The sequence below is a fragment of the Pteronotus mesoamericanus genome, unplaced genomic scaffold, assembly GCF_021234165.1.
Source record: "Pteronotus mesoamericanus isolate MK-2021 breed Mesoamerican mustached bat unplaced genomic scaffold, CSHL_Meso_final scaffold_85, whole genome shotgun sequence".
In the NCBI taxonomy this organism is placed as follows: Eukaryota; Metazoa; Chordata; class Mammalia; order Chiroptera; family Mormoopidae; genus Pteronotus; species Pteronotus mesoamericanus.
In genome coordinates, this window is record NW_026555329.1 from 43603851 (window position 1) to 43617500 (window position 13650).

Sequence of the window (13650 nt, forward strand, 5' to 3'; positions counted from 1 at the left end):
CAACTATAGTCACGGTGTTGTATGCTGTACTCCAAAACTTACTATCTTGCATAATGGAAATGTTGTACTCCTTGACCAGTATCTCCCTATTTCTACCTCCTGCCAGCTGCTGGTAATCACCATTCCACTCTATTTCTGTGTTTAACTACTTTAGATTCTACATATAAGGGAGATCATATAGTATTTGTCTTTGGCAAATTTTATTGAACATAATATTCTCCATGTTTAAAAAGCTCAAGCTTCTTGACTTGGTATTAAGTGCCTCTATGCTTTTCATACTTAAACATATGTTAAGTGATATCATCATTTGTTAAGTAATGACATGGATTTTGTGCTTAAAAGACAGTGACCAGCTCTAGTTAAGAATAATATGTTTTTCCTATTCTCTTATTTGTTGTTAATCATATTTGTATTGGTTGGAAGTCTTGAAATTTGTTCATTAGGGAGTCTAAATTTCAACAGATTCTTTTAGAAGCAAGCAAAGGTCATTTATGAGTTTGTATGTACATACAGCACGGACCATCTCTTTTAGAAGTTTTATATTCTTGATAATCAGTGTTTGTTTTTATTTTATAGTAAGACTGATTATATCAGCCTAAAGTTGCACATTTTATGATTGGGATCCTAGACTTTCCTGATGTTTCCCAGTGGTATTACTGTCTTTTTAGTGCTGTCCAAGCACAAATTGTCTATTCTCACACCCATGTAGGCCTTATTGCTTGTGAGAGTAATCGTAGAGTGGTTAGGAAATTTACTTTAACGCACTTGACAGTTGTGTGGTTGAGATCTCTTCAGGCTGTGAAATGTCTGCAGGACAAAAATGCTAGACTGAACAAAAGGGAGGAAGGGACCTGATTATTTTCATTAGCTCAATCCTTTTATCTTTTCAGAGGAAGCTGAGTATGAACACTAGGGGGCAGTGTTTAAAAAGCTATAATTCATTAGGATTTACTTTTTGAAAGAACTGCAGTGTTTTCTGTGTACCACTGGGTAAAGAGAATCTGTGAAAGGACCTATTTATATGTTTTAAGAAATCTTTTTTTAATAAAGCAACCATTCTATACCTCTCTATACTTTTAGAGTTATATCGGCATTTTCTTAATTTAAAGTTTTACCTTGTTTCCTTTGCATCTTCAGAGCATGTCATTCATTATAAAAATTTAGCAGTATGAATTTTCTCCACCACATTTTAAAATATTTATTTTTTCTTCTTGTTACCTTCATTATTCTTTCTTTCCAGAAGGATAAACATTACATTATATTTTTGTCTAGACTACTTTTATGGTAGGAACAGTGCGTATGCCCTTTAATAAAATTTTCTTCTCCTCTTAGTTCTCCAGTTAGTTCTGCTGCCTTTAACTGAGGTAACCATAACCTCTTGCTTTTGACATACTTTAAAGCCCGTATTTAGTTTTTAGGTAATCTCAGATTCTCAGAACGCACGTCAAGATTTCAGGTGCTTTTTATAAAGTACCCTTATGTGGCTTGAAGTTAAGGGGATGTAGCCTGTTACAGGGTGAAATGATAATTCTTTCTAAGGACATCCTTGCTAAAGTTTTATTTACCTTTCTACCTTTTTCTTGTGTACTCTCAAGTGTATGATAAACTAAGAGCAGCAAAACTGGTTTTATAGTGTTTTAGCATGACTTGCATTATGTTCTGGCACTTAGTACATTCTTTCTGGGTTCGTACTTTCTTTCTAGGTTTGAAGCCTCAGCTGAAATTGAGGCAAGAGAGTCCTGTCTGAACATTCTTAAATTCAGATTTTGTTGAATAAATATGTTTTTCAGGTGATAAAAAATTATATTAAGTAGAGTAAACCTGAGACATCTGTCTTCAAAGTTTTTAAGTATTGAAGAGATAATATTAGTGTTTTGACTAATTCCCTATACATTTTTAATTATTTAAACACAAATGAAAAGGCCAAATTCCTCCATATACATACTTTCTAAGTATCTTTTTCCAGTAGCAAGTACCACGTTAAAGGTGACTCTGAGTTGTTACTGAGATAAGGAACATTATCATAGTTTTCCTAGGAAACTCTTTATGAAAATGTGGGATTACTACAATCTACTGAATTGAAACATGGACAAAATGATTCATCATTATGTTAAAGGAGACAAAATTGCTCTTCTTAAAAAGAACTCTACTGCGTGTCATTATGGATATGCAGTAAGTACCATCTCATGGCATGGTTTTATACATGTAAATGTATGTTTGAACTATTCCAATTACCAGATACTTTGATTTTTCTTATACTATTTGTCAACAAAAGAGAAATCCAACACTTGAAAAGGGGTTTAAACTATCTCCTCAATGCCTTAAAGTTCCAGAAGCAAAGACATAGCCTGGGCCTAGAAATATGACGTAAATCTAGAATCAGTTGGTTTTACGTTTGGTTTCTATTTCATATAATTTCTATTATATGGATATAATGGCTCCCAATTTAAAGAACCCTTTTGGGACCAGAGACCAACAAAAGGGAAAAAGATGACAATGTTAGTTAATTTTAAATCAATGGTTACTTAAAAATTTTCACAAGTTGAATGTGTCAGCTCAGGCCAGATAAACATGCCAAGAATTAACCACCATCCAAAAACTCTTGTCAGAACCGAATTGTTTCTCCTTTTGGTAATAGGCCTGGGAAATAAATCCATAATTTTAAAGAATAAATGCTAAATAAGAAGCAATGTAATACTTGAACAAAAATAATGTAAATAACATAAAAAATAAATGTTAGGTAAAATTTATTTAGCATTTATTTTATAAATGCTAATGATTATTTTCCTGTTCTGTGGATGTCCTTCCAAGCAAGCATAGTGCAGTATTATAGTTTTCAGCCCTTTATTTGAACCATAGTATCTTTAATCACAAAGATCAAAAAAGTATTTTGAATAAGTAATAGTCATGGCATTGGATGGTGTGCCTTATTTAGTTGGAACATCACCCGGTAACTGAAAGGTTGCGGGTTACGTTCCCGGTCAGGGCACATGCCTGGGTTGCGGCTTTGATCCCAGTCCTGCTGTGTAAGGTCTCCAGTCCAGGTGAGTATGGAGGCAACCAGTTGTTGTTTCTCTCTCTCCTTTCCCCCCTTACTCTCTCTCTAAAAATCAATGAAAAAAATGTCCTCAAGTGAGACTTAAAAAAAAGTAATTGTAATGTACCCTGAAAGATCAAGTATGTTGATAGAATATCTGATTGTGGAATCAGCGACCCTGATTTTTAAAGAACAAAAATCCCACAAAGTTTATCGTGTTAAAAATACCAAAGTTTAAAAACTTCGGCAAACATATTTGGTTATAAGAAAGATTAGTCTAACACATAACCTTATTAAAAAATGGGCAAAGGACTTAAATAGACATTTCTTCGAAGAGGATATACAAATGCCAATGAGCACATGAAAAGATGCTCAACATTACTATTCCTTGGGGAAATGCAGATCAAAACCACAATAAGATAACACTTTATACCCATTAGGGTAGCTATTAAAAGTGGTGATAAGGATGAGGAGATATTGGAACCCTTATGCACTATTGGTGAGTATATGAAATGGTATAAGCCAAAGTGAAGGTTCCTTAAAAAAATTAAACATAGGATTACCATATGACCCAGCAATTCCTCCTCTGAGTATATATACTAAAAAAAATTGAAAGCAAGGACATGAACAGATGCATGCACATGCATGTTTATACTGGCATTATTCAAAATGGTCAAAAGTTGGATGCAACCCAGTGTTTATTAGTCAATAAAAGATAATTAAAAGGTAGTATATACGTATAATGGAATATTATTAATTTAAAAAAATTTTAAATCATGTTTATTCAATGTTTATACATGTTTATACAGTTGTCTCAGTTTTTCCCCCATTACCCCCTTCCACCCATCCCACCCCCACCCCCCACTCCCACAGTCAATTCCCACTCTGTTGTCCATGTCCACGGGTCATTCATACATGTTCTTTGTCTAGTCCCTTCTCCTTCTTTCCACCATTGGCCTCTTTCCCCCTCCCTCTGGTCACTTTCAGTCTGCTCCATGTTTCCATGCCTGTGGTTTATTTTATTCGTTAGTTTATTTTGTTGAATAGAGACCACTTATAGGTGAGATCCTATGTTATTTATCTTTCATCAACTGGCTTATTTCACTTAGCTTAATATTCTCCAGTTCCATCCATGTTGTTGCAAAAGGTAGGCGTTCCCTCCCTCCCTCCCTCCCTCCCTCCCTCCCTCTTTCTTTCTTTCTTTCTTTCTTTCTTTCTTTCTTTCTTTCTTTCTTTCTTTCTTTCTTTCTTTCTAAATGCAGATTGATTTTATTTTTTAAATGTCAAAGTTAATTATAAAATATCAAAAAATTTAAAAGCATTATAAAGTCTCAGCAATTAAACCAACATGACACCAGCACAGAAATAATCAAGTAGATCAATGAAATATAATGAGCATTCTAGAGACAAATGTATAAATCTGTCTAACAATGTAACATATGATTAAGTTGATATTTCAAATTCATGGAGGAAATAAAGCTTATTCAACAAACAAGGTGCACGGACTACTATTACTTGAAATAAAACAAATATAGAGTCCTATTTCACACATTATATAAGAAATATTCAAGTGAGTTAAAAATCAATATGTAGAATCTAAGGAGTTTTAGGAGAAAATATAAACTAATATTTTCTTACCCTCAAGGAAAATATTCAAACCCAGAAGCTAAAAAGTAAAATATTGATAATATGACTATGTTAAACAGTCAAGACTATACAGTAATATACACATAAAAAAACTTAAAGGACAAGTAATAGAATAGGAAAGTATTTGCAACACATCAAAAAAGGGTTAATGGTTTTTTGTTTTTTTTTTAAGGGAAAAAAATTCTACAAACATTTCATCAAAAACTGGATTAAGAATACCAAAAAGTCATTTAAAGCTTCTTCTAAATTAGCACCACCTCTTCTAAATTAGCATATCTTGCAATGCTGGTTTGGTGGAGGTGTATTCTTTCAGCCTTCTTTTGTCTGGAAAACTCCTTATTTCACCTTCCATTTTAATTGAGAGCCTTTCTGGGTAGAGCAGTCTTGGTTGCAGGCCTTTGCTTTTCATGACTTGTAATATTTCTTGCCATTCCCTTCTGGCTTGCAGTGTTTCTGTTGAGAAGTCAGCTGCTAGCCCTATTGGGGCTCCCTTATATGTTACTACCTCTTTCTCCCTTGCTGACATTAGGATTCTCTGTTTGTCTTTGATATTTGCCATTTTGATGATGATGTGTTGGAGTGGGCCTCATTGTGTTCCTCTTGAATGAGACCCTCTGTGCTTCCTGGGCTTATGTGACTTTTTCTCTCCTCCAATGAGGGAAATTTTCCATCATTACTTTTTCAAACAGGTTCTCCATTCCTTTCTTATCCTCTTCTCCTCCTGGTATCCCTATTATAAGGATATTATTACGCTTCAGGTTGTCCTACGTTTGCCTTAATGACTCTTCATTCTTTTGGAGTCTTTTTTCATTTTTTTCCTCTTTCTGGGATCTTTTTTCCACCTTGTCCTCCAGCTTGATGATTCGGTCCTCAGCTTCATCTAGGCTGCTTTGGATTCCTTCTACTGTGTTCTTCAATTCAGAAATTGTATTCTTCATTTCCTTCTGTCTCTTATTGATAGTTTATATATCCTTCTTCATGTTGCTGTAGTTTGCAGTAAGTTCCTTGTACCTTCCTTGGAGTTCTTTGAGGTTCTCACTGAGCTCCTTGAGCATCCTTGTAACCATTATGTTGAGCTTGATGTTTGATAGTTTGGTTGCCTCACTTTTGTTTAGTAGTCTTTCTGGGTATTCCTCCTTTCCTTTCAATTGCAGGTTGTTTCTTTGTCCCCCATTTTAGGTGACTCTTGTTTTTTTTTCTGCTTGTCAGATTTATCTGCTTTGACTCCCTTTCTTCGTTGTATGATCTGTAGGAAGAGAGCTGTGGGACTCAGTGGTGCAATCTTCTTGATTACTTGTGCTTAATGCTCTGTTCTGCCTTTTATGCTTTTAATGTGGTTGTAGTTGGGTTTTGATTGTTGTTGCGTCATTCTTTGGTGGCATCTTCCCGCTGACTGACTGACTGACTGACTGAGAGTCACTCCACCCTTTATGTCTTGTATACTTTGTACAGGTGCTGCTGGAAGAAAAACCAAACATCCTGGGAGACAGATCCATACCTGTGAAGATATCCCCCACTCATAATTACACTATCAACAACTAATGTCCTCATATTAATAAATATGTAAGGATATGAAGGCTATTATAAGAAAGGAAAAATCAATATGAGATGACAAACTAAAAGAAAAGAGATTTTGCGAGGGTTGAGGTAAGGGCAATAATAAGAGTAGGGAATAGAGACAAGGGAAAGTGGGAAAGAAAACTTACTTCATAATTGAAAAAGGGAAGAGAGAAAGTGGAATGGAGTATGAGAGGAGAAGTGTGTAGTATTAGGTTAAAACAAATTTAAAGAAAATATATATATTTGTGTATATCTAGTCAGAGAAAAAACAGACAACTACCACAACAGCAGCAGCAACAAAAATATATATAATGTGGTCCTAATTGCAGAATTATCTCCACCACAGAGATATCAACAACTAGCGAGTTAAGATTTATATAGGTGGGTTGGGAATAAGAGGGCCCAGGGAAAGGAAGAAGAGTTGAAGAGATGTCCAGAGGAAAGAGATTTTGAAAGGATAGAGGGAGGAGGAATGCTAAGAGTGCGGGATGAAAACTCAGCTAACACAGGAAAACATTAACATTTAAAATAAAAAAGGTAAGGGTAGGATGAAGGTTGAATGGCATAGGAGAGGGGAACAGTGAAATTTGAGATTTGAAATACACAGATAGTCACGATCTAGAAGTGAGATTGAAGAACCGTAACAACCACCACCTTATCCACTACTTATGAGGAAAGATTGATAAAGGTGGAGAGAGAACAAGATATTTTAAGAACAAGAGAAAGAAAGCGAGATGACTAATGACAATCACAGCTGGTTTTGAGATACTGGAGGGGAGAGCAATAGTAATAGTACAGAATGGAAACAAGTTGTCTCAAGACAGAAAATAGAATTAAAAACAAATATATGAAGTAAGAAGGAGGGAGTATGGAGTAAGAGAAGGGAAGAGCAGTATATGAGATTTGATATAAACTATATTATAAAACCTGCTGCCACATTATGCCCAAACTTAAAGGGTATGAAATGAATGTTAAACAGCTTTGCAGAGGAGAAGATGGCGTCCTGTTGCCCCTGCCTCTATTTTCTTTGCTCTGCTGGGTTTAGTAAATTGGGGCCTGAGGAGCTATGGAGCATGTAGTGTCTGGCAAAGGGCCTTTTTCTTCTTTCCCCTGAGATAATATGCACAGCAGGAGGAAACTCCTGGGTGTGACATTGGCTCTCTGCTGAGCCTGTAATCCCACAGGTGGGGGTTGGATTCACCTGTGTGTGAAAGGCTCTGTCTTACTGGAGCAAATTTCAGGCATTAAGCTTCTGCCTTCCAGACCCAAGCCTGCTGCTCTCTCACAGGAGGTTTGGCCCAAATTCTCCATCCACTCTTCTCTGCCCTCTGCTTGTGAGCTGTGGTGGGTTGGGTCCTCCTGTTCAGTGTTTTCTCTGCCTCTGAGTTTTTGGTTAGCAAAGCTGCTGGGTCCTGTCCACTCACACAAGCCTGCATTCCCAGATCCCTGCCAAGCCTCCAGTATGTCTCCGCCCCTCTTTTAAAAGAGTCTCCATGGCCCCCATATTGTAGCATGGGTCCCTGGAAGTCCTGTTCTCCCTGTGATCCCTCTCCCCACACAGTGTCTCCCAGTCAGAGTTGGCCATCTCCTTCAAGGGCCTCTACCAATTCTAGATAAAGTTTCTCTCTGAATCTTTCTTGGATGTTGTTGGGAAGATCTCCTTAGCTCTGCTGTGACACAAGGCAATGATGGCATGCAGTCCTTGCTCCCTCCAGAGGTGTTCAGCTTTGGGCCTGCCTCTCCCTGCTGTGCTGTTTCTGGAGCCCGCATCTCTGAGGCCTTCTCTCATCGCCCCAGTAGCTTGTGGATCCTGAGCCAATCTACAGTTGCCCCAACTCCATGTAGCCAGCAGCACTGGGCTGGGCAGCAGTGGCAGTCTGCCTAGGAAGCCCACACCATCAGTCCCTGGGTGCCCCACAGGCGACCTGTTCCTGGGCACTCCCCACGCATCCTCCGTGTGTGCTCTCCATCACAGATGCTTTCACTCCGTCTGCACTCTGTGTTCTGACTTTAAATCTGGTCCGTGTCTGAGAGCAGATGAACAGAGCTGTCCGCTTTTCTGCTGCCATCTTCTCTTTCCCAGGACTTTGGCCTTTACTCTGAGTATGATGGCAAGTCCAAGGGGATTTTTGAACAGAGGAGTTATATAATGTGTTTTGAAAGAGTTAGAAAACATCAGTAAAATGAAAAGGGAGCCAACCATATGGGAAAATATATTCACTAATGATACATCAGATAGAGGTTTGATCTCCAAAATATATAAAGAACTCACTCGACTCCACTCCAAGAAGACAAACAATCCAATCAAAAAATGGGCAAAGGAGCTGGGCAGACACTTTTCCAAGGATGAGATACAGAGGGCCCAGAGGCATTTGAAAGGATGCTCAGCATCATTAGCCATCAGAGAAATGCAGATCAAAACCACCATGAGGTACCACCTCACACCGGTCAGAGTGGCCATCATAAACAGATCCACAAACAACAGGTGCTGGCGAGGCTGTGGAGAAAAGGGAACCCTAGTACACTGTTTGTGGGAATGCAGACTGGTGCAGCCACTGTGAAAGGCAGTGTGGAATTTCCTCAAAAAGCTGAAAGTGGAACTGCCTTTTGATCCAGTGATTCCCCTGCTGGGACTATACCCTAAGAATCCCAAAACGCCAATTCAAAAGAACCTATGCACCCCAATGTTCATAGCAGCACAATTTACAAGAGCCAAGTGTTGGAAGCAACCTAAATGCCCATCAGTAGATGACTGGATCAAAAAGTAATGGTACACATACACAATGGAATACTACGCAGCAGAAAGAAAAAAAGAACTACTAAACTTCACGACAGCATGGATGGAACTGGAGAGCATTATGCTAAGCGAAATAAGCCAGTGGGTGAAAGATAAATACCATATGATCTCACCTATAAGTGGAACCTAACCAACAATACAAAGATGTAAGGAAAATAAGACCAGCAACACTGAAAGGAAAAGGAATCAACAGAGACAAGACGGAAGGGGGCGGGGCGGGGAAAAGGAAGGGAAGGGGAAAGCCAAGGAACCTATAGCAAGGACTCATGAACAAAACCAAAGGGGAAGAGCTGAGGGAGGGAAGGGGGGGGGGCAAGGGAAAGTAGTGGGGGGTAGGCAGCGACAAATGTATTTGAAAAAAAAAAAAAAAAAAGAATGTGCTTAATCCTTTGCACTAATCATGCTTTTAGTGGAAGTTCTTCATTGAACGTGGAATGTGATGTTATCTTCCCTTTAAAGTTATGTTTTCTCTCTCTTTTCCCCCCAGTTTTTATCTTAATTGCATGTCTACATAGGTATTTTGGTGGGATATTGAGAGGAAGCATACTAGAATTGCAGTTTGCTGCCATGTTAAAACAGAAATTAGAAGAACCATTTTTAATAACATTTCCTAATATTTCATCTGGCTCTACTGATAATCCCAGAGTGTTACAGATATCACCTTTGGTGCAAAGTTAGTATTAATTAAAACCTTAAAGCTGGCTTTGGAATCTGATTGTGTCAGAGGGAAATTTGGTACTGTTTGATGCTTTTGTGATAGTCTGTTACTGAGTATTTTCAGGTTATGTGACCTTCAGGCCAAGTGATATTCCCTGAGTGATGATGGAGGAATGCACTGCTTAATCTAAGTTGTGTGTGAAGATGACAAAATCTGAAGGTCTCTAATCACTTCATCAAGTCCATTTAATTTAGGGCTGCCACAGAAACTACTCTTTATGCTATAGTTTTTCATTTAATGTAGGAAGTTTTCTATTCCTCGTAAAATTCCACAAATAAATAAAAATATGCATTTTCAATGAAATAATTCCAGCCTCACCTTAGTTTTTTTATTCTAAAAATAGCATGGTAAATTCGAAATTATTTATTTTTGGGTTAGCTACAGAAAAATTTTAAACCTGAGCTGACTCCCACTGACAACATTTTTTTTTTAAAGTTCTCAGTTTATTAATCCTTTGTCAAAAATCTGCACAATCACCACAGATAAGTCACTGAAGAATCTTCACTACTTCTTTTTGCCAACACCATTATTGGCCTTTGCAGTCCCCTGACTTTCTTCATTGTATTCTTGAATTCCTTTCACTGTTTTTTTGAGGTGGTCTTCTCAAATAGGCCATATCATGCAAGTCTGTGCTTAGATTCACTTTTCTTTGTGTAATGCAAGGATTCATAAATCATGCCAAAGACAGTTGTCTTGTCAACCCAAAATGGGTTCTGAATCCAAATACAAAGATGATGTCTGGTATGGTCTTACGCATTTTGGCTAGTTTATCCTGAATTTCTGTCTTAGGTACTGTTGCCTTCCCAGTGACCATTTGTTTCCACTGAAGTACTCTGTTGGTCATGAACTTCCTGGTTACAGATAGTTATTGTATTATTCATGATGGCAGCAGATCTCCAAACAGCCAAGGAGGAAAAGAGCTTTATTATTTTTAAGTTTTTAGTTAAAATGTTTTGAACTATTTTCCTTTGTCATTGTAATGTAAATTTGTCTTATTAGTTTAGCTCAAATAATGAGGAAGATATAAGTATATTGATATAGAACTACATTTTCATATTGAAGATACATTTAATGGACAATTTTTGTTTTGTTTTATTGGCATCAGTATATTCAGCATCAGTGAAGATACCAAAGATACAAGAATGGTTAGATATTCTCTTAGAATTTGTCATGTTCTTAGCAAAAAACAAAACAAAACAATAACACCCCCAGTTTTCATCATTTAGTATTGGGAAATATACTTTGTAATTATCATTTATTAGAGATTTAATTATAAAATAAACCAGATATTTACATTAACTATGTTTTTAAATTAAAAAAGCTCTTATTTTTTTAATCATAACTGATAAATGCTCATTTTTGGAAAACTTTGAAAATAGAAGACTATCAAAAAGAAAATAATTATGAGTTATAATACCACCACTCTGAGATAACTACATTAAGATTTTAGGGGAATATCCATAATTTTTTTTGAATTTCCATAATTTTTAAGTTAAAAAATTAATTGAACACATAGTTTTAAAAGGAATAGTTCTACAAATTTATAACCTCAATCCAAAGGAAAGGGCCTTGAATGGGAACCTCTGGGAGGATTTGGTTTTTGTTCCCTGGAAGTTGGTATATAATTGGATTAATGTGTGATTGACTCATGCCTTGGATATTTAGAGGATCAGAGGATGTCTGGAGGGCTGTGGTTTAGGAAACCACTGCAGTCCTGACAATGTTTTCTGTGGATCAGGGTGAGAAAGAGAAAAACAATTGAGTGGTTGTTTTAGACACTGTTCAAAAGGGCAGAAGGAAGCTGGTGTTATACTGATAATTCCTGGGGCTGAGGTGTAGGACTCAGAAATGATCAGCTGGAAAAGAGATAGATTCACCAGTGTAAAGAGACCTTGTAAAGTAAGAGATCCTTACTGATGGGGTAAGGAAGGTTTTGAGGAACCTATTAAAGTGTCCCAGGTGACAAGTAAGCTTTAAAGTCCTACCAATCCTAGAAAGCTCCAACATTAGATCACCATGATAGTTAAAATTAAGTAAGACCTTTCCTGCTGACTTCTTCTGTTCCAACCCTCTCTAGCCTGTGCCCAACCATGGAGGCATTAGAAACTTTGCTTAGCAAGTGGGGGCTATGAAGAGTTCTATTCTGTTACTATTGAACACTAATGGTTTTTCTAAGTGCTACTGATTTTTTTGAAAGTAATATTTACATATAGTAGATATTCAGTAGGTATTTGTCAAATCAATATTAGAGGAATAAAATGTTGTGACTAATTAATTAGAAATGAAATGACTTTCCAGGTTCCTACTTTGGGTTTAAGCTCTGTGATGGGTGTTCTTTTCCTTCCTCAAATTTTACTTTAAGGCATTGGACTTGGTAGTGGTTTTAATTAGCTTTCCCTGACCTCTTTGGAGCCTTAGTCTTATATCTTTCTAGTGAGACTCTCATAGCATCTTTAGGAAAAAGTCTTGGAACATTGTAAGGGAGAATAGTATAATAATACAATTGACTCTCACACAACATTTATTTGATCTGAGCACTTATTCATGTATTTAGAGTTATTTTAACTGTCTTTAAACCTTTTCCTCAAATAACTTACACAGAAACCTAAAAGAGATGAAGTTGGAACTACTGTGATTAAAGCAGAGCAAAGAGAGGAGAGAGCATTGTTCCCTATCAGCTGGTTGAAATATTGGCTCTGCCACTTACTATTTGTGTGACTTTGGATAATTCACTTAACCTTTCCAAGTACAATTTTCTCATCTGAGAATTCTAGGGTTATTGTGAGGATTAAATGAGATGTGTGTGAAGTGGTTGGCATTTAGAAAATGTTAGCTATTCCTAACCTTTGCTGCTGTTGCCTCTCTCTCTTCTTCTTCTTCCTAAAGCATAGGGGCAAATGAAGTGGTCTAGAGGTTCATGTTCAAACTCTTATATTTCTAACTATAAGAGCATTACTTATAGTCTGTTATTCTTTGGATATGGATATGCAAATACTTTTTGCTTTATCCTTCTTTCTGCCCCTCTCTCTCTCTTATCTATCTAATCTATGTACACTTTTTATGAACCATATGAGAGTAACAGACTTGTGATGCCCTTTTACCCCTAAATTTCTTTGTGTTTTATAAAAACATGGAATTCTGTTATGTAAGCAGAGTATAATTCCCCAAATGAGGAAATTAACATTGAAATAACACTATTATATAATTTATAGACCTTATTGTTAATATTTCAGTTGTCCTAATAATGTTCTTTATAGCATAAAAACTCAAAATCTGTACTGCATTTATTGTCATGTCTCTTTAGCTTCCTTTGATCTGGGTCTTTCATTATAGTTCATGGGTCTTTGTAGTTCATGACCTTGATACTTTTTAAAGAATGAAGGACAATTATTTATAGAATGTTCTTAAATTTGAATTTGTCTGATGTTTCCTCATGAATAGATTCAAGTTACATGCTTTCGACAGTCACACTGCAGAAGCCAGTACATATCAGGAGGTACATACTATAAATTAGTCCCATTACTAGCACTGTAATTTTGATTGTTGGGTTAAGGTGGTATCTGCTAGGTTTCTCCAATATAGAGTTATTGTTTTACCCTTTATAGTAAAAAGGATATATTGCATGTTGGGAGAGGAGGTATACTTGGTAACTGTGTAAATGTTCTGATACTTGTTCAACCTATCATCCATTATCTTATCAGTCATGGATGATTCTTGCTTGAGTTTACTATTATTAATAATGCTGTTAAATAGCGACTTTCTAATTCCACCACTACTACATTTATTAATTGCCTTCTATTTCCTTTATTTATAAAAATGTGGACTCTTGTATTCATATTTTATTCAATCAGTTAAAATCCCTTATTACCATTATTTATTTTGATGCTCAAA

General features: G+C 36.6%; 1 protein-coding gene and 1 pseudogene across 11 annotated transcripts in view; one reads left to right on the top strand and one right to left on the bottom strand.

Moving 5' to 3' along the window:
* Positions 1–13650, top strand: part of SUGCT (succinyl-CoA:glutarate-CoA transferase) — a 976712-nt gene that overhangs the window by 79662 nt on the left and 883400 nt on the right. The window lies entirely within an intron of this gene.
* On the bottom strand, positions 10264–10640 carry LOC129062873 (40S ribosomal protein S24-like; annotated as a pseudogene).